Raw genomic sequence first — 19,440 nt, 5'->3', positions numbered from 1 at the left:
ATTATGATCAGTCTATCTATATAAGTTTGTGAAGTTATTGTTGCTGCAATCTTGTTGTGTTTAATGCTTGTCACTAGTGCACGAGTGGCATGATCTTAGATTTAAGCTCTATCATTATTGCTTAGATTGTATCTACAAGTTGTTTGCACATGTCTATGTCCGGAACCCGAGGCCCCAGAGTGACAGCAACTGGGATAACTGGAGGGGAAGGCTTAGGTATGCAGATCACGTGTTTTCACCAAGTGTTAATGCTTTGCTCCGGTGCTCTATTAAAAGGAGTACCTTAATTACCAGTAGATTCCCTTGAGGCCCGACTGCCACCGGCTGGTAGGACAAAAGATGTTATACAAGTTTCTCATTGCGAGCACGTATGACTATATATGGAAAACATGCCTACATGATTAATAAATGATGTTCTGTCTTAATGTTATTTCAATCCTATTAATTGCCCAACTGTAATTTGTTCACCCAACACTTGTCACTTGTTATTGGAGAGTTACCACTAGTGTAGATAGCTAGGAACCCCGGTCCATCTTTCATCATCATATACTCGTTCCTATATGTCATTGGAAGTAGTATCAACTATTTTCTGGTGCCATTGCCTCTGTGTTACCGCTACTGTTGTTGTGTTACTGTTACTATTGCTCTCATATTACTGCTGCTTTCACATCACCCCTGTTACTAGTGCTTTTCTAGGTGCAGCTGAATTGACAACTCAGTTGTTAAGGCTTATAAGTATTCTTTACCTTCCCTTGTGCCGAATCAATAAATTTGGGTTTTACTTCCCTCGAAGACTGTTGCGATCCCCTATACTTGTGGGTTATCAAGACTATTTTCTGGCGCCGTTGCCGGGGAGGCATAGCTCTACTCATAAGTTCACCTGGGGAGTACACTCTACCTCTCTCTGTTTTTATTTTATTTTGTTTTGTTTAGTTTACTTTTGTCTAGTTTATTTGTGCTTAGTTTATTTCTGTCTAGCATTATTTTGCTTAGTTTATTTTTACCTAGTTTGTTTTTGTCTTGTTTTATTTCTCTTATATACCCAAAAATCCATAAAAATTTGAAAAACCGAAAAATTAAAAACTTTTGTTATGGAAGAACTCATACCCATTACGGAGCTTATAGAATTATATAAGAATTATAGAGAATCAAGAAAGGGTGAAGTCATGAGTGCTGTGTTAAAAAAATTAAATATAATTGCTAAAATCTAGCTTAAATGCCATGATATAAACTGTTGCTCTAAATAGGATACTAAACATCTTAAATTCCAATGTGGCTTTAGTGAAGAAGTTTTAATTATGAACTATAATTGGAATAACTATATTCATCTTGGGTTCGAAGAAGTAGAATAATTTGTTTTATTTATGGGAGCCTCTGAGATAGAATCCTTCATGGCTAAAAATTATGAAACTTGTATTGCTTGTAAGGACCTTAAAGATTATGTCTCTTCTATCCTTAATTTTTGCATAGAAAATTACAGCGATAATCCTTATGTCATTGATTATAAAGAGAGACTCATTAATGCACAAGAATGCACTCACAAATTGCAGGAACCTGTGAAAGAAGAAATTGATGAACCTGAAACCTCATTGGATGAAAAAGAGGAGGAAATTGATGAACCTAAAAGCTCATTGGATGAAAAAGAGGAGGAGAGTGATGAACAAAAGGAGGGAGAATGGATTAGCTACCCATGCCAACCTTCTAATGAGAGTAACTCTTTATCTCTTACACTATTTGATTGTCCTCCATGCTTACCAAAGGAGGATGAATGTTATGTTCCTGTGGATTCTCTTGAAATATTCCCTATGAGTAAAACTTGTGAGAATAATAATGCTACTGTTATCTATGATAATCCATGCTATTTTGATAAATCTTATGATAATGCTTTGTTTGTGCCTGATATCGAAATGCATGGTACTAAAGAGTTTTGCTTGGCAAATGTTTATGATAAAGCTCTAGATGATGGTCCTATGTTACTTAATAATATTAATTGTACTACTAATGAAAATGGGATTGGAGAGGTCTTGACTTTATCTAGGAGTCCCATATCTTTTGAGATTGATCAATCATCTTGTTATATTATTGATAAAAGTGGGTTTGAAAGTTTTAATCCCACTATTTTTGAGCTTGATAAAAATTATGTGTTTGTGGATCATGAAAAACATGCTTTATGTGATAGTTATATTGTTGAGTTTATTCATGAAGCTACTGAAAATTATTATGAGAGAGGAAAATATGGTTGTAGAAATTTTCATGTTACTAAAACACCTCTCTACATGCTGAAAATTTTGAAGTTACTAGTGTTTTATCTTCCTATGCTTGTCACTTTGTTATTCATGAATTTATTTGTGTACAAGATTCCTATGCATAAGAAGTGGGTTAGACTTAAATGTGTTTTGAACTTGCTTTTTGATGCTCTCTTTGCTTCAACTCTCATCCTTATGTGAGCATCATTAAAATTGCTGAGCCCATCTTAATGGCTATAAAGAAAGCACTTCTTGGGAGATAACCCATGTTTTTATTTTGCTACTGTTTTGTTGTGTATTGGAAGTTGTTACTACTGTAGCAACCTCTCCTTATCTTTATTTTTATTGCATTGTTGTGCCAAGTTAAGTCTCTAATAGAAAGTTGATACTAGATTTGGATTTCTGCGCAGAAACAGATTTCTATCTGTCACGAATTTGAGTAGGTCTCTCTATAGGAAACTCAGAAAAATCTACGAAACATCATGCGTGTTCCTCAGATATGTACGTAACTTTCATTAGTTTTGAGTTTTCTGATTTGAGCAACAGAAGTACCTCTAAAAAATTCGTCTTTACTGACTGTTCTGTTTTGACAGATTATGTCTCTGTTTTTTTGCATTGTCTCTTGTGGACTTTAAGTAAGGCTTTCTAGACGTGGAGAGCTGTAGCTAATGTTTTATTGAGTTATTGCAATGTGTCACTACAGGACTAAAGTGGATTAAAGTTTTTTGAGTACTAACCCCTCTAATGAAGTTTATGAGAAGTTTGGTGTGGCAGAAGTTTTCAAGGGTCAAGAGAGGAGGATGATATATGATCAAGAAGAGTGAAAAGTCTAAGCTTGGGGATGCCCCCATGGTCATCCCTACATATTTTAAGAAGACTCAAGCATCTAAGCTTGGGGATGCCTGATACGCGTACATCACGCGTCCGTTGGGAACCCCAAGAGGAAGGTGTGATGCGTACAACGGCAAGTTTTCCCTCAGTAAGAAACCAAGGTTTATCGAACCAGTAGGAGCCAAGAAGCACGTTGAAGGTTGATGGCGGCGAGATGTAGTGCGGTGCAACACTAGGGATTCCAGTGCCAACGTGGAACCTGCACAACACAACCAAAGTACTTTGCCCCAACGAAACAGTGAGGTTGTCAATCTCACCGGCTTGCTGTAACAAAGGATTAGATGTATAGTGTGGATGATGATTGTTTGCAGAAAACAGTAGAACAAGTATTGCAGTAGATTGTATTCGATTAAAAGAATGGACCGGGGTCCACAGATCACTAGAGGTGTCTCTCCCATAAGATAAATAGCATGTTGGGTGAACAAATTACAGTTGGGCAATTGACAAATAGAGAGGGCATGACAATGCACATACATGATATGAAGAGTATTGTGAGATTTAATTGGGAATTACGACAAAGTACATAGACCGCTATCCAGCATGCATCTATGCCTAAAAAGTCCACCTTCAGGTTATCATCCGAACCCCTTCCAGTATTAAGTTGCAAACAACAGACAATTGCATTAAGTATGGTGCGTAATGTAATCAATAACTACATCCTCGGACATAGCATCAATGTTTTATCCCTAGTGGCAACAGCACATCCACAACCTTAGAACTTTCTGTCACTGTCCCAGATTTAATGGAGGCATGAACCCACTATCGAGCATAAATACTCCCTCTTGGAGTTAAGAGTAAAAACTTGGCCAGAGCCTCTACTAATAACGGAGAGCATGCAAGATCATAAACAACACATAGGTAATAGATTGATAATCAACATAGCATAGTATTCTCTATCCATCGGATCCCAACAAACACAACATATAGCATTACAGATAGATGATCTTGATCATGTTAGGCAGCTCACAAGATCCGACAATGAAGCATAATTAGGAGAAGACGACCATCTAGCTACTGCTATGGACCCATAGTCCAGGGGTGAACTACTCACTCATCACTCCGGAGGCGACCATGGCGGTGAAGAGTCCTCCGGGAGATGATTCCCCTCTCCGGCAGGGTGCCGGAGGCGATCTCCTGAATCCCCCGAGATGGGATTGGCGGCGGCGGCGTCTCTGGAAGGTTTTCCGTATCGTGGCTCTCGGTACTGGGGGTTTCGCGACGAAGGCTATAAGTAGGCGGAGGAGATAGGTCAGGAGGCGTCACGGGGGCCCCACATGCTAGGCCGGCGCGGGCCTCCTGTAGGCCGCGCCGCCCTAGTGTGGCGGCGCCCCGTGGCCCCACTTCGTCTCTCCCTCGGTCTTCTCGAAGCTTCGTGTGAAAATAGGCCACTGGGCGTTGATTTCGTCCAATTGCGAGAATATTTCCTTACTAGGATTTCTGAAACCAAAAACAGCAGAAAACAGCAACTGGCTCTTCGGCATCTCGTTAATAGGTTAGTGCCGGAAAATGCATAAATATGACATAAAGTATGCATAAAACATGTAGATATCATCAATAATGTGGCATGGAACATAAGAAATTATCGATACGTCGGAGACGTATCAGCATCCCCAAGCTTAGTTTCTGCTCGTCCCGAGCAGGTAAATGATAACAAAGATAATTTCTGGAGTGACATGCCATCATAACCTTGATCATACTATTGTAAGCATATGTAATGAATGCAGCGATCAAAACAATGGTAATTGACATGAGTAAACAAATGAATCATATAGCAAAGACTTTTCATGAATAGTACTTTCAAGACAAGCATCAATAAGTCTTGCATAAGAGTTAACTCATAAAGCAATATTTCATAGTATAGGTATCGAAGCAACACAAAGGAAGATTAAGTTTCTAACATGTGTATCACATGGATAGTTGTCAATGTAAAGTAATATAACAAGTGCAATATGCAAGTATGTAGAAATCAATGCACAGTTCACACAAGTGTTTGCTTCTTGAGGTGGAGAGAAATAGGTGAACTGACTCAACATAAAAGTAAAAGAATGGCCCTTCGCAGAGGGAAGCATTGATTGCTATATTTGTGCTAGAGCTTTGATTTTGAAAACATAAAGAGAGCATAAAAGTAAAATTTTGAGAGTTGTTTGTTGTTGTCAACGAATGGTAGTGGGCACTCTAACCCCTTGCCAGACAAACCTTCAAAGAGCGGCTCCCATTTTATTTTATTTTTGTGTGGCACTCCTTCCAACCTTTCTTTCACAAACCATGGCTAACCGAATCCTCGGGTGCCTGCCAACAATCTCATACCATGAAGGAGTGCCTTTTTATTTTAGTTTTATTATGATGACACTCCTCCCCACCTTTGCTTTCTCAAGCCATGGCTAACCGAATCCTTCGGGTGCCGTCCAACAATCACATACCATGGAGGAGTGTCTATTTTTGTTAATTAATTTGGGACTGGGAATCCCATTGCCAGCTCTTTTTGCAAAATTATTGGATAAGCGGATGAAGCCACTAGTCCATTGGAGAAAGTTGCCCAACAAGATTGAAAGATAAGCACCACATACTTCCTCATGAGCTATAAAACATTGACACAAATCAGAGGTAATAAATTTTGAATTGTTTAAAGGTAGCACTCAAGCAATTTACTTTGGAATGGCAGAGAAATACCATGTAGTAGGTAGGTATGGTGGACACAAATGGCATAGTGGTTGGCTCAAGGATTTTGGAAGCATGAGAAGTATTCCCTCTCGATACAAGGCTTAGGCTAGCAAGGTTATTTGAAACAAACACAAGTATGAAGCGGTGCAGCAAAACTTACATAAAAGACATATTGTAAACATTATAAGACTCTACACCGTCTTCCTTGTTGTTCAAACTCAATACTAGAAATTATCTAGACCTTAGAGAGACCAATTATGCAAACCAAATTTTAGCAAGCTCTATGTATTTCTTCATTAATAGGTGCAAAGTGATGCAAGAGCTTAAACATGAGCACAACAATTGCCAAGCATCACATTATCCAAGACATTTTAGCAATTACTACATGTATCATTTTCCGTTTCCAACCATATAACAATTTAACGAAGAAGATTCAACCTTCGCCATGAATATTATGAGTAAAGCCTAAGGACATATTTGTCCATATGCAACAGCGGAGCGTGTCTCTCTCCCACACAATGAATGTTAGGATCCATTTTATTCAAACAAAACAAAAACAAAAACAAATCGACGCTCCAAGCAAAGTACATAAAATGTGATGGAATAAAAATATAGTTTCACTAGAGGAACCTGATAATGTTGTCGATGAAGAAGGGGATGCCTTGGGCATCCCCAAGCTTAGACGCTTGAGTCTTCTTGATATATGCAGGGTTGAACCACCGGGGCATTGATACGTCTCCGACGTATCGATAATTTCTTATGTTCCATGCCACATTATTGATGTTATCTACATGTTTTATGCACACTTTATGTCATATTCGTGCATTTTCTGGAACTAACCTATTAACAAGATGCCGAAGTGCCGATTCTTTGTTTTCTGCTGTTTTTGGTTTCAGAAATCCTAGTAAGGAAATATTCTCGGAATTGGACGAAATCAAAGCCCAGGGGCCTATTTTCTCACGAAGCTTCCAGAAGTCCGAAGGAGAGACGAAGAGGGGCCACGGAGGGGCCACACCATAGGCCGGCGCGGCCCCCCCTTGGCCGCGCGGCCCTGTGGTGTGGGGCCCCCGTGCCGCCTCTTGACCTGCCCTTCCGCCTACAAATAGCCTCCGTGACGAAACCCCCAGTATCGAGAGCCACGATACGGAAAACCTTCCAGAGACGCCGCCGCCGCCGATCCCATCTCGGGGGATCCAGGAGATCGCCTCCGGCACCCTGCCGGAGAGGGGAATCATCTCCCGGAGGACTCTACGCCGCCATGGTCGCCTCCGGTGTGATGTGTGAGTAGTCTACCCCTGGACTATGGGTCCATAGCAGTAGCTAGATGGTTGTCTTCTCCCCATTGTGCTATCATTGTCGGATCTTGTGAGCTGCCTAACATGATCAAGATCATCTATCTGTAATTCTATATGTTGCGTTTGTTGGGATCCGATGAATAGAGAATACTTGTTATGTTGATTATCAAAGTTATATCTATGTGTTGTTTATGATCTTGCATGCTCTCCGTTACTAGTAGATGCTCTAGCCAAGTAGATGCTTGTAACTCCAAGAGGGAGTACTTATGCTCGATAGTGGGTTCATGCCTGCATTGACACCTGGGACAGTGACATAAAGTTCTAAGGTTGTGTTGTGCTGTTGCCACTAGGGATAAAACATTAGTGCTATGTTCAAGGATGTAGTCACTAGTTACATTACGCACCATACTTAATGCAATTGTCTGTTGTTAGCAACTTAATACTGGAGGGGGTTTGGATGATAACCTGAAGGTGGACTTTTTAGGCATAGATGCAGTTGGATGACGGTCTATGTACTTTGTCGTAATGCCCAATTAAATCTCACTATATTCATCATGATATGTATGTGCATTGTCATGCTCTCTTTATTTGTCAATTGCCCAACTGTAATTTGTTCACCCAACATGCTGCTTGTTTTATGGGAGAGACACATCTAGTGAACTGTGGACACCGGTCCAATTCTCTTTACTGAAATACAATCTACTGCAATACTTGTTCTACTGTTTTCTGCAAACAATCATCTTCCACACAATACGGTTAATCCTTTGTTACAACAAGCCGGTGAGATTGACAACCTCACTGTTTCGTTGGGGCAAAGTACTTTGGTTGTGTTGTGCAGGTTCCACGTTGGCGCCGGAATCCCTGGTGTTGCGCCGCACTACATCCCGCCGCCATCAACCTTCAACGTGCTTCTTGGCTCCTCCTGGTTCGATAAACCTTGGTTTCTTTCTGAGGGAAAACTTGCTGCTGTGCGCATCATACCTTCCTCTTGGGGTTGCCCAACGAACGTGTGAAATACACGCCATCAAGCACATTTTCTGGCGCCGTTGCCGGGGATCTGAAGAAAAAGCTACACCACGGAAATTGCCAACTCCCACGGCAACAGCACATTTTCTGGCGCCGTTGCCGGGGAGATCAAGACACGCTGCAAGGGGAGTCTCCACTTCTCAATCTCTTTACTTTGTTTTTGTCTTGCTTAGTTTTATTTACTACTTTGTTTGCTGCACTAAATCAAAATACAAAAAAATTAGTTGCTAGTTTTACTTTACTTGCTATCTTGTTTGCTATATTAAAAACACAAAAAAATTAGTTTACTTGCATTTACTTTATCTAGTTTGCTTTATTTACTACTACTAAAATGAGTAATCCTGAAGTTGAAGTTCGAACGTTTAAGCAACGAGGGGGAGAATGTTTAAGAGATGCTTGGTATAGAATCAGTAATGCCCATAATAGGTGCACTAAGAAACACTCCACCACTATTTTACTCAGGAATTTTTATGTTGGTATCTCTAGCTGGAATAGGCATGTTCTTGATTGTCTCACAGGAGGTAACTTCTTAAGTACCCCTGCATTAGAAGCTAGTTGCCTTATTGAGAGTTTATTTGGAATACCCCCTGCTGATAAAGTTAAAACTGAAATCTCTCTTGAAGATGTTATGAAAAAATTGGAAACCATAGAGAAAATTTTTCCAAGTATTGAAGCTAAATTGGAAATATTACTTGATAAAACTGATGAACTTGATAAATCCTTAGGAGGAATTGATGAAAGAATTAGTGTCCTAGGAACTAATGCTGTCCATGATGATCAAATCAATAGGATTGACGAACTTGAAAAGGCTATGGGAACCTTGGGTTCAACATTTTCTTCTCTTAAATATAAGGAGAAAGCTTATGTGGGTAAGGAGCAAAAGTTTATGTATGTCTCTAAAGTGCCTAGACCAAAGAAGTATTATTATAGGCCTAAAATTGACAAAGCCCTTAGTACCACTATGGATGGGGGAGCTCATGATAACGATGCACCGTCTCTTGATAACACTTGATACACACTTTCTGCGCCTAGCTGAAAGGCGTTAAAGAAAAGCGCTTATGGGAGACAACCCATGTTTTTACCTACAGTACTTTGTTTTTATTTTGTGTCTTGGAAGTTGTTTACTACTGTAGCAACCTCTCCTTATCTTAGTTTTGAGTTTTGTTGTGCCAAGTTAAGCCGTTGATAGAAAAGTAAGTACTAGATTTGGATTACTGCACAGTTCCAGATTTCTTTGCTGTCACGAATCTGGGTCCACCTCCCTGTAGGTAGCTCAGAAAATTAAGCCAATTTACGTGCATGATCCTCAGATATGTACGCAACTTTAATTCAATTTGAGCATTTTCATTTGAGCAAGTCTGGTGCCATTTTAAAATTCGTCAATATGAACTGTTCTGTTTTGACAGATTCTGCCTTTTATTTCGCATTGCCTCTTTTGCTATGTTGGATGAATTTCTTTGATCCACTAATGTCCAGTAGCATTATGCAATGTCCAGAAGTGTTAAGAATGATTGTGTCACCTCTGAATATGTCAATTTATATTGTGCACTAACCCTCTAATGAGTTGTTTCGAGTTTGGTGTAGAGGAAGTTTTCAAGGATCAAGAGAGGAGTATGATGCAACATGATCAAGGAGAGTGAAAGCTCTAAGCTTGGGGATGCCCCGGTGGTTCACCCCTGCATATATCAAGAAGACTCAAGTGTCTAAGCTTGGGGATGCCCAAGGCATCCCCTTCTTCATCGACAACATTATCAGGTTCCTCCCCTGAAACTATATTTTTATTCCATCACATCTTATGTGCTTTTTCTTGGAGCGTCGGTTTGTTTTTGTTTTTGTTTTGTTTGAATAAAATGGATCCTAGCATTCACTTTATGGGAGAGAGACACGCTCCGCTGTAGCATATGGACAAGTATGTCCTTAGTTTCTACTCATAGTATTCATGGCGAAGTTTCTCCTTCGTTAAATTGTTATATGGTTGGAATTGGAAAATGATACATGTAGTAATTGCTATTAATGTTTTGGGTAATGTGATACTTGGCAATTGTTGTGCTCATGATTAAGCTCTTGCATCATATGCTTTGCACCCATTAATGAAGAAATACATAGAGCATGCTAAAATTTGGTTTGCATATTTGGTCTCTCTAAGGTCTAGATAATTTCTAGTATTGAGTTTGAACAACAAGGAAGATGGTGTAGAGTCTTATAATGTTTTCAATATGTCTTTTATGTGAGTTTTGCTGCACCGGTTCATCCTTGTGTTTGTTTCAAATAAGCCTTGCTAGCCTAAACCTTGTATCGAGAGGGAATACTTCTCATGCATCCAAAATACTTGAGCCAACCACTATGCCATTTGTGTCCACCATACCTACCTATACTACATGGTATTTTCCCGCCATTCCAAAGTAAATTGCTTGAGTGCTACCTTTAAAATTCCATCATTCACCTTTGCAATATATAGCTCATGGGACAAATAGCTTAAAAACTATTGTGGTATTGAATATGTAATTATGCACTTTATCTCTTATTAAGTTGCTTGTTGTGCGATAACCATGTTTACTGTTGACGCCATCAACTATTCATTGTTGAATTTCATGTGAGTTGCTATGCATGTCCGTCTTGTCTGAAGTAAGAGAGATCTACCACCATATGGTTAAGCATGCATATGTTAGAGAAGAACATTGGGCCGCTAACTAAAGCCATGCTCCATGGTGGAAGTTTCAGTTTTGGACAACAATCCTCAAATCTCAAATGAGAAAATTATTAATTGTTGTTATATGCTTATGCATAAAAGAGGAGTCCATTATCTGTTGTCTATGTTGTCCCGGTATGGATGTCTAAGTTGAAGAATAATCAATAGCGAGAAATCCAATGCGAGCTTTCTCCTTAGACCTTTGTACAGGCGGCATAGAGGTACCCCTTTGTGACACTTGGTAAAAACAATGCATTGTGATGATCCGGTAGTCCAAGCTAATTAGGACAAGGTGCGGGCACTATTAGTACACTATGCATGAGGCTTGCAACTTATAAGATATAATTTACATGATGCATATGCTTTATTACTACCGTTGACAAAATTGTTTCATGTTTTCAAAATCAAAGCTCTAGCACAAATATAGCAATCGATGCTTTTCCTCTATGGAGGACCATTCTTTTACTTTCAATGTTGAGTCAGTTCACCTATTTCTCTCCACCTCAAGAAGCAAACACTTGTGTGAACTGTGCATTGATTCCTACATACTTGCTTATTGCACTTATTATATTACTCTATGTTGACAATATCCATGAGATATACATGTTACAAGTTGAAAGCAACCGCTGAAACTTAATCTTCTTTTGTGTTGCTTCAATGCTTTTACTATGAATTATTGCTTTATGAGTTAACTCTTATGCAAGACTTATTGATGCTTGTCTTGAAGTGCTATTCATGAAAAGTCTTTGCTATATGATTCACTTGTTTACTCATATCATATACATTGTTTTGATCGCTGCATTCACTACATATGCTTTACAAATAGTATGATCAAGATTATGATGGCATGTCACTCCAGAAATTATCTGTGTTATCGTTTTACCTGCTCGGGACGAGCAGAACTAAGCTTGGGGATGCTGATACGTCTCCGACGTATCGATAATTTCTTATGTTCCATGCCACATTATTGATGTTATCTACATGTTTTATGCACACTTTATGTCATATTCGTGCATTTTCTGGAACTAACCTATTAACAAGATGCCGAAGTGCCGATTCTTTGTTTCTGCTGTTTTTGGTTTCAGAAATCCTAGTAAGGAAATATTCTCGGAATTGGACGAAATCAAAGCCCAGGGGCCTATTTTCTCACGAAGCTTCCAGAAGTCCGAAGGAGAGACGAAGAGGGGCCACGGAGGGGCCACACCATAGGCCGGCGCGGCCCCCCCTTGGCCACGTAGCCCTGTGGTGTGGGGCCCCCGTGCCGCCTCTTGACCTGCCCTTCCGCCTACAAATAGCCTCCGTGACGAAACCCCCAGTACCGAGAGCCACGATACGGAAAACCTTTCAGAGACGCCGCCGCCGCCGATCCCATCTCGGGGGATCCAGGAGATCACCTCCGGCACCCTGCCGGAGAGGGGAATCATCTCCCGGAGGACTCTACGCCGCCATGGTCGCCTCCGGTGTGATGTGTGAGTAGTCTACCCCTGGACTATGGGTCCATAGCAGTAGCTAGATGGTTGTCTTCTCCCCATTGTGCTATCATTGTCGGATCTTATGAGCTGCCTAACATGATCAAGATCATCTATCTGTAATTCTATATGTTGCGTTTGTTGGGATCCGATGAATAGAGAATACTTGTTATGTTGATTATCAAAGTTATATCTATGTGTTGTTTATGATCTTGCATGCTCTCCGTTACTAGTAGATGCTCTGGCCAAGTAGATGCTTGTAACTCCAAGAGGGAGTACTTATGCTCGATAGTGGGTTCATGCCTGCATTGACACAGGGACGATGTGAGAAAGTTCTAAGGTTGTGTTGTGCTGTTGCCACTAGGGATAAAACATTAGTGCTATGTTCAAGGATGTAGTCACTAGTTACATTACGCACCATACTTAATGCAATTGTCTGTTGTTAGCAACTTAATACTGGAGGGGGTTCGGATGATAACCTGAAGGTGGACTTTTAGGCATAGATGCAGTTGGATGACGGTCTATGTACTTTGTCGTAATGCCCAATTAAATCTCACTATATTCATCATGATATGTATGCGCATTGTCATGCTCTCTTTATTTGTCAATTGCCCAACTGTAATTTGTTCACCCAACATGCTGCTTGTTTTATGGGAGAGACACCTCTAGTGAACTGTGGACCCCGGTCCAATTCTCTTTACTGAAATACAATCTACTGCAATACTTGTTCTACTGTTTTCTGCAAACAATCATCTTCCACACAATACGGTTAATCCTTTGTTACAGCAAGCCGGTGAGATTGACAACCTCACTGTTTCGTTGGGGCAAAGTACTTTGGTTGTGCTGTGCAGGTTCTACGTTGGCGCCGGAATCCCTGGTGTTGCGCCGCACTACATCCCGCCGCCATCAACCTTCAACGTGCTTCTTGGCTCCTCCTGGTTCGATAAACCTTGGTTTCTTTCTGAGGGAAAACTTGCTGCTGTGCGCATCATACCTTCCTCTTGGGGTTGCCCAACGAACGTGTGAAATACACGCCATCAGGCATCCCCAAGCTTAGAGCTTTCACTCTCCTTGATCATATTGTATCATCTCCCTCTCTTGATCCTTGAAAACTTCCTCCACACCAAACTCAAAACAACTCATTAGAGGGTTAGTGCACAATAAAAATTTACATGTTCAGAGGTAACACAATCATTCTTAACACTTCTGGACATTGCACAAAGCTACTGAAAGTTAATGGAATCGAAAAATCCATCAAGCATAGCAAAACAGGCAATGCGAAATAAAAGGCAGAATCTGTCAAAACAGAACAGTTCGTAAAGACAAATTTCTAAGAGGCACCAGACTTGCTCAAATGAAAATGCTCAAATTGAATGAAAGTTGCGTACATATCTGAGGATCACTCACGTAAATTGGCATAATTTTCTGAGTTACCTACAGAGAATTAGGCCCAGATTCGTAACAGCAAAGAAATCTGTTTCTGCGCAGTAATCCAAATCTAGTATGAACCTTACTATCAATGACTTTACTTGGCACAACAATGCACAAAACTAAGATAAGGAGAGGTTGCTACAGTAGTAACAACTTCCAAGACTCAAATATAAAATAAAAGTGCAGAAGTAAAAACATGGGTTGTCTCCCACAAGCGCTTTTCTTTAACGCCTTTCAGCTAGGCGCAGAAAGTGTATATCAAGTATTATCAAGAGACGAAGCATAAACATCATAATTTGTTCTAATGATAGAATCAAAAGGTAACTTCATTCTCTTTCTAGGGAAGTGTTCCATACCTTTCTTGAGAGGAAATTGATATCTAATATTACCTTCCTTCATATCAATGATAGCACCAACAGTTCGAAGAAAAGGTCTTCCCAATATTATGGGACAAAATGCATTGCATTTAATATCCAAGACAACAAAATCAACGGGGACAAGGTTATTGTTAACGGTAATGCGAACATTATCAACTCTCCCCAAAGGTTTCTTTGTAGAATTATTAGCAAGATTAACATCCAAATAACAATTTTTCAATGGTGGCAAGTCAAGCATATTATAGATTTTCTTAGGCATAACGGAAATACTTGCACCAAGATCACATAAAGCATTACAATCAAAGTCATTGACCTTCATCTTAATGATGGGCTCCCAACCATCCTCTAGCTTCCTAGGAATAGAAGTTTCGCGATTTAATTTTTCTTCTCTAGCTTTTATGAGAGCATTTGTAATATGTTTTGTGAAAGCCAAATTTATAGCACTAGCATTAGGAATCTTAGCAAGTTTTTGTAAAAACTTTATAACTTCAGAGATGTGGAAATCATCAAAATCCAAACCATTATAATCTAAAGCAATGGGATCATTGTCCCCAATGTTGGAAAAAAAATTAGCAGTTTTATCACAGGCAGTTTCAGCAGTTTTAGCAGTTTCAGGCAGTTTTTCGCGCTTTGTATTAGAAGTGGAAACATTGCCAACACCAATTATTTTACCATTAATAGTAGGAGGTGCAGCAACATGTGGAGCATTAGCATTACTAGTGGTGGTAATAGTCCAAACTTTAGCTATTTTATCTTCTTTAGCATTTTCTTCTTTCTTCCACCTACCACGCAATTCGGCCATCAATCTTATATTCTCATTAATTCTAACTTGGATGGCATTTGCTGTAGTAACAATTTTATTATTATGATTTTCATTAGGCATAACTTTTGTTTTCAAGAGATCAACATCAGCAGCAACACTATCGACTTTAGAAGCAAGTATATCAATTTTCCCAAGCTTTTCTTCAACAGATTTGTTAAAAGCAGTTTGTGTACTAATAAATTCTTTAAGCATAGCTTCAAGTCCAGGGGGTGTGTTCCTATTATTGTTGTAAGAATTCCCATAAGAATTACCATAGCCGTTGCCATTATTATAAGGATATGGCCTATAGTTGTTACTAGAATTGTTCCGATAAGCATTGTTGTTGAAATTATTATTTTTAATGAAGTTTACATCAACATGTTCTTCTTGAGCAACCAATGAAGCTAACGGAACATTATTAGGATCAACATTAGTCCTATCATTCACAAGCATAGACATAATAGCGTCAATCTTATCACTCAAGGAAGAGGTTTCCTCGACAGAATTTACTTTCTTACCTTGTGGAGCTCTTTCCGTGTGCCATTCAGAGTAATTAATCATCATATTATCAAGAAGCTTTGTTGCTTCGCCAAGAGTGATGGACATAAAGGTACCTCCAGCAGCTGAATCCAATAGGTTCCGCGAAGAAAAATTCAGTCCTGCATAAAAGGTTTGGATGATCATCCAAGTAGTCAGTCCATGGGTTGGGCAATTTTTAACCAAAGATTTCATTCTTTCCCATGCTTGTGCAACATGCTCATTATCCAATTGTTTAAAATTCATTATGCTACTCCTCAAAGATATAATTTTAGCAGGGCGATAATATCTACCAATAAAAGCATCCTTGCATTTAGTCCATGAATCAATACTATTCTTAGGCAGAGATAGCAACCAATCTTTAGCTCTTCCTCTTAATGAGAAAGGAAATAATTTAATTTTGGGCTTTCTATTTTTGTGCCCTCAGGTCCTTAGTTGTACTCAGTTTTCCCCAGCTCCTTAGTTTTTCCTCAGTTTTCCCCAAGCCCTTGTTTGAAACCCGCAGAAGCAGCTCAGACGGCAGGATTCCCGTTTAGTTGACCGTTCTATCACGTGTGGGGCCGCGTCGTGTGGGGCCGCGTCGTGTGGGCCCGCGTCGCGTGGGGCTGGTAGAAAGGGACCGCGTGGGACAGGACGAGAAGCGTTTGGTTGCACGTGAGCAGGAGCTGGGTTCTGTCTCTCTCGGCCCCAAATTGGCATTATTAAGTGCACCTTTTTCCCCTCTTTCTCTCTGTCCTTTTCACCAAATTAGTATAAAATCTAGAGAAGCTTGCATTTCTGACTTTCTTCAATTATTTGTGCCTTTTGGCCCTCGTTATTTGCCCAATATGGCAGCAAATCTAGTACTCCCTCTGGTCCATATGTATGTAGTTAAATCTAGAAGCAAATCTCCAGGATAATGTACGATAAATTCACAGTCAAAGTAAATCAAGAAAACTAAGTACGGCCAACAAAATATAGTAGACTAGGGATAGATAATCCCTAGATAATATGGATAGATAATAAGCTGCATACACAGCAGCCAACATAGTAACAGGTTCTTCACAGCACCATCATACTAACATAACAACAAGGGATCCCTAGCTAACAACAAAGGGATCCCAACAACAAACTAGGAGGCAGCAGCAGCAGCACACGTCCAGGACTCCGCCTACCCCATCTGGCTCTGCCTCCACTTGTTGCTCTTGCTCCCCTTGGGAGCCTTGGGCTTGAGCGGAGGCATGCACCCGGTGGAGATCTCCACCCGCTGCAAGCTGCGGAGGTGCATGCCGAGCGCCCTGTGCTTGGCGCGGAAGGAGTGGACGTTCACCGTCGTGCCGACCTTGGGGAAGGTGGTGCTGATGTTCTCAGCATGCGTGACGAGGCAGTTGAAGTCCGTGGCGCCGTGTCTCCTGGTGCAGAAGGGGCACCTGTAGACCTCCTTGGCGAAGTAGGAGATGTACTGGCCGACCTGCAGCCTCCGCAGCACCTGGCGAGTCTTGACATCCTCCTCCTCCTCGTCGCTGCCGACGTCGCTGCCAGACATCTGATCCATATCAAACAGAAACTAGTGAATGAGTTGCAACGATGACTAACGTACATGATAACAAAGTTAAGAAAAACAGAGTCAGCCTCAGTTAGAGTGGACATGATTATATATCTACAGGGAAGGTGTAAGTGAACTAAAGCTCATGCACAACAGATTTGTACACAGCAATGGTTCGCTGAACCCTCCCTGTAAAAATTTGTGCCCAACCATTCATCATAGGCAAAGAAACAGATTCTAGATCTGAACTAGATCTGAACTTGAACACATTCGAGATTATTTGCAAAATTAAACGGTTGATATCTTTTGATTAGTGCATAAAATAACTGATTGAGATCCCATGATTACTTGCATAAATTAACTGATTGAGATCCAATATTACTTGCATAAATTAACCGAACAGCCGAACCCCAAATCTTAAACGAAATCAAGAAGTGATCAAAACAAAATGGAATAAAATCAGCGCAAATATTAGCCCAATACTCATCCATCTACAGATCCATCTACACCAGCAAAAATAGGGTTCAAAAAGGAACGGGGAACAAAAAAGGAAGCAAACCGTAGTTACCTCGTTCCATGGGTCCTCCAGGGAGGTGTCGTAGGGGTTCGGGGGCGGGACGTACGGCACGGGGTCGTAGGGGTCCCATCCCGCCGGGATCTGACTGCCACCGGCGGCAGCAGCCTCCGATGCACCGGCGACGTCGGCGGCGGCGGCGACGTCCGTAGAGGGGACGGCGCCGAAGATGGAGGCGTCGCGCTTCGAGCCTACCTCGACGATGGGATTGGCATTCTCCTTGTCCATCTCTCTGGCGGAGGAAGAGGAAGAGGGAGAGGGTTTTTTGCTTTGGAGAAGATGATGGGACGTGAGAGAGTTGGCGATGCGTGAGCGAGTGAGAGTGACAGAGAGAGTGCGAGGAGGCGTCTATAAAGGCGAGGGGTGGTTAATGCGACCTGCGTCCTACGCGTGCACAGGTGCACGTCTGCACGTCTTGGACTTCTGCAACGCGACACGCGTCCACGATTGCACGTCTAGACTTCTCCACCGCGACCCGCGTCTACGCGTCAACAACAAAACAGATCAGCAGAGCCTCAGGTTTATGACCACTCAAAAGCTCACCGAGGGAATTCAACATAAGTTGTTACTGAAATTACTGGAATTCGATTACACCATCGAATACAAAAAAGGCAAAGAGAATATTGCTGCAGATGCCTTATCTAGAAGAGATGCAAAATGCCATGCCATTACTTGCACGTGTCCTCGAGTCTAACCCTGGAAATTTAGATATACTCAGGTATACCCTCGAGTCTTATACTAGCATTTTTTGTGTGCTCAATTTTCCCCTCGAGTGCTAATACTGGCTAGTGCAATATACTCAGTTTTACCCTCAAGTGGCTGGTCAACAGAGAGTCAACAAATGGGATTAACTAGTTAAATGAGTCATTTAATGTGCAAAAAAATCCGAAAAAGAGTGGCACTTACTCATGGAGTCTTTACCACAAATTGCCACTTCTCAAATCATAGATAAATCGTAGATAAATCAAGTTTTACCACAAATTGCCACTTCTCAAATCACCTAGTAGCTATGAAGGTGCATGGTTTTCCACAATAAGCCCTTCCCAAAACAGCTTCCCCCAAATCATACTTTGTCTAAATGAGGCCACAATTCTCACACTGATGTATATTGGTATTGCAAATAGTTTGAGGTAGGCTAAGATGGGTTTCATTGTACAAAACACGCATTTTCCATTTTTTAAATCTCATATTTGAATCCCTTAGTCTATTTACTACTCAGGTGCCCTTGGTTTCTTGATAGTACTCAGTTTTGCCCTCTCTCTTCACAAATTCTCGCAGACGTGCAACATCGCCCTGATTGGTCTATCCCATGTCACGCGGATCGTGCCCGCCGACCGTTGATCGTATGATATAGGGAACGGGCAGGATAACCCCTCTCTCTCTCTCTGTTGGCGGTTAATTAGCTTCCACCCTCTAAGTATGCTGAAGGGCGGTTTTTACGTATTATTTTTCACGCGCTAAAAATTATAAACTCTTTTAGGCGTTATTTTTCACGCAAAAAATGATAAACCATCACCGATTTGTTGTTGCCATTACTTTTCACGCAAAAAAAATGATAAACCATCACCGATTTGTTGTAGCCATTACTTTTCACGCAAAAAATCATAAACCATCAACAATTTGTTGTAGCCATTACTTTTCACGCAAAAAAAAATGATAAACCATCACCGATTTGTTGTTGCCATTACTTTTCACGCAAAAAAAATGATAAACCATCACCGATTTGTTGTTGCCATTACTTTTCACGCAAAAAATCATAAACCATCAACAATTTGTTGTAGCCATTACTTTTCACGCAAAAAAAAATGATAAACCATCACCGATTTGTTGTTGCCATTACTTTTCACGCAAAAAAATGATAAACCATCACCGATTTGTTGTTGCCATTACTTTTCACGCAAAAAATGATAAACCATC

The sequence above is a fragment of the Lolium perenne genome, chromosome 2 (genome assembly GCF_019359855.2).
Source record: "Lolium perenne isolate Kyuss_39 chromosome 2, Kyuss_2.0, whole genome shotgun sequence".
NCBI classification, from domain to species: Eukaryota; Viridiplantae; Streptophyta; class Magnoliopsida; order Poales; family Poaceae; genus Lolium; species Lolium perenne.
Note: the sequence above shows the minus strand (reverse complement) of the source record.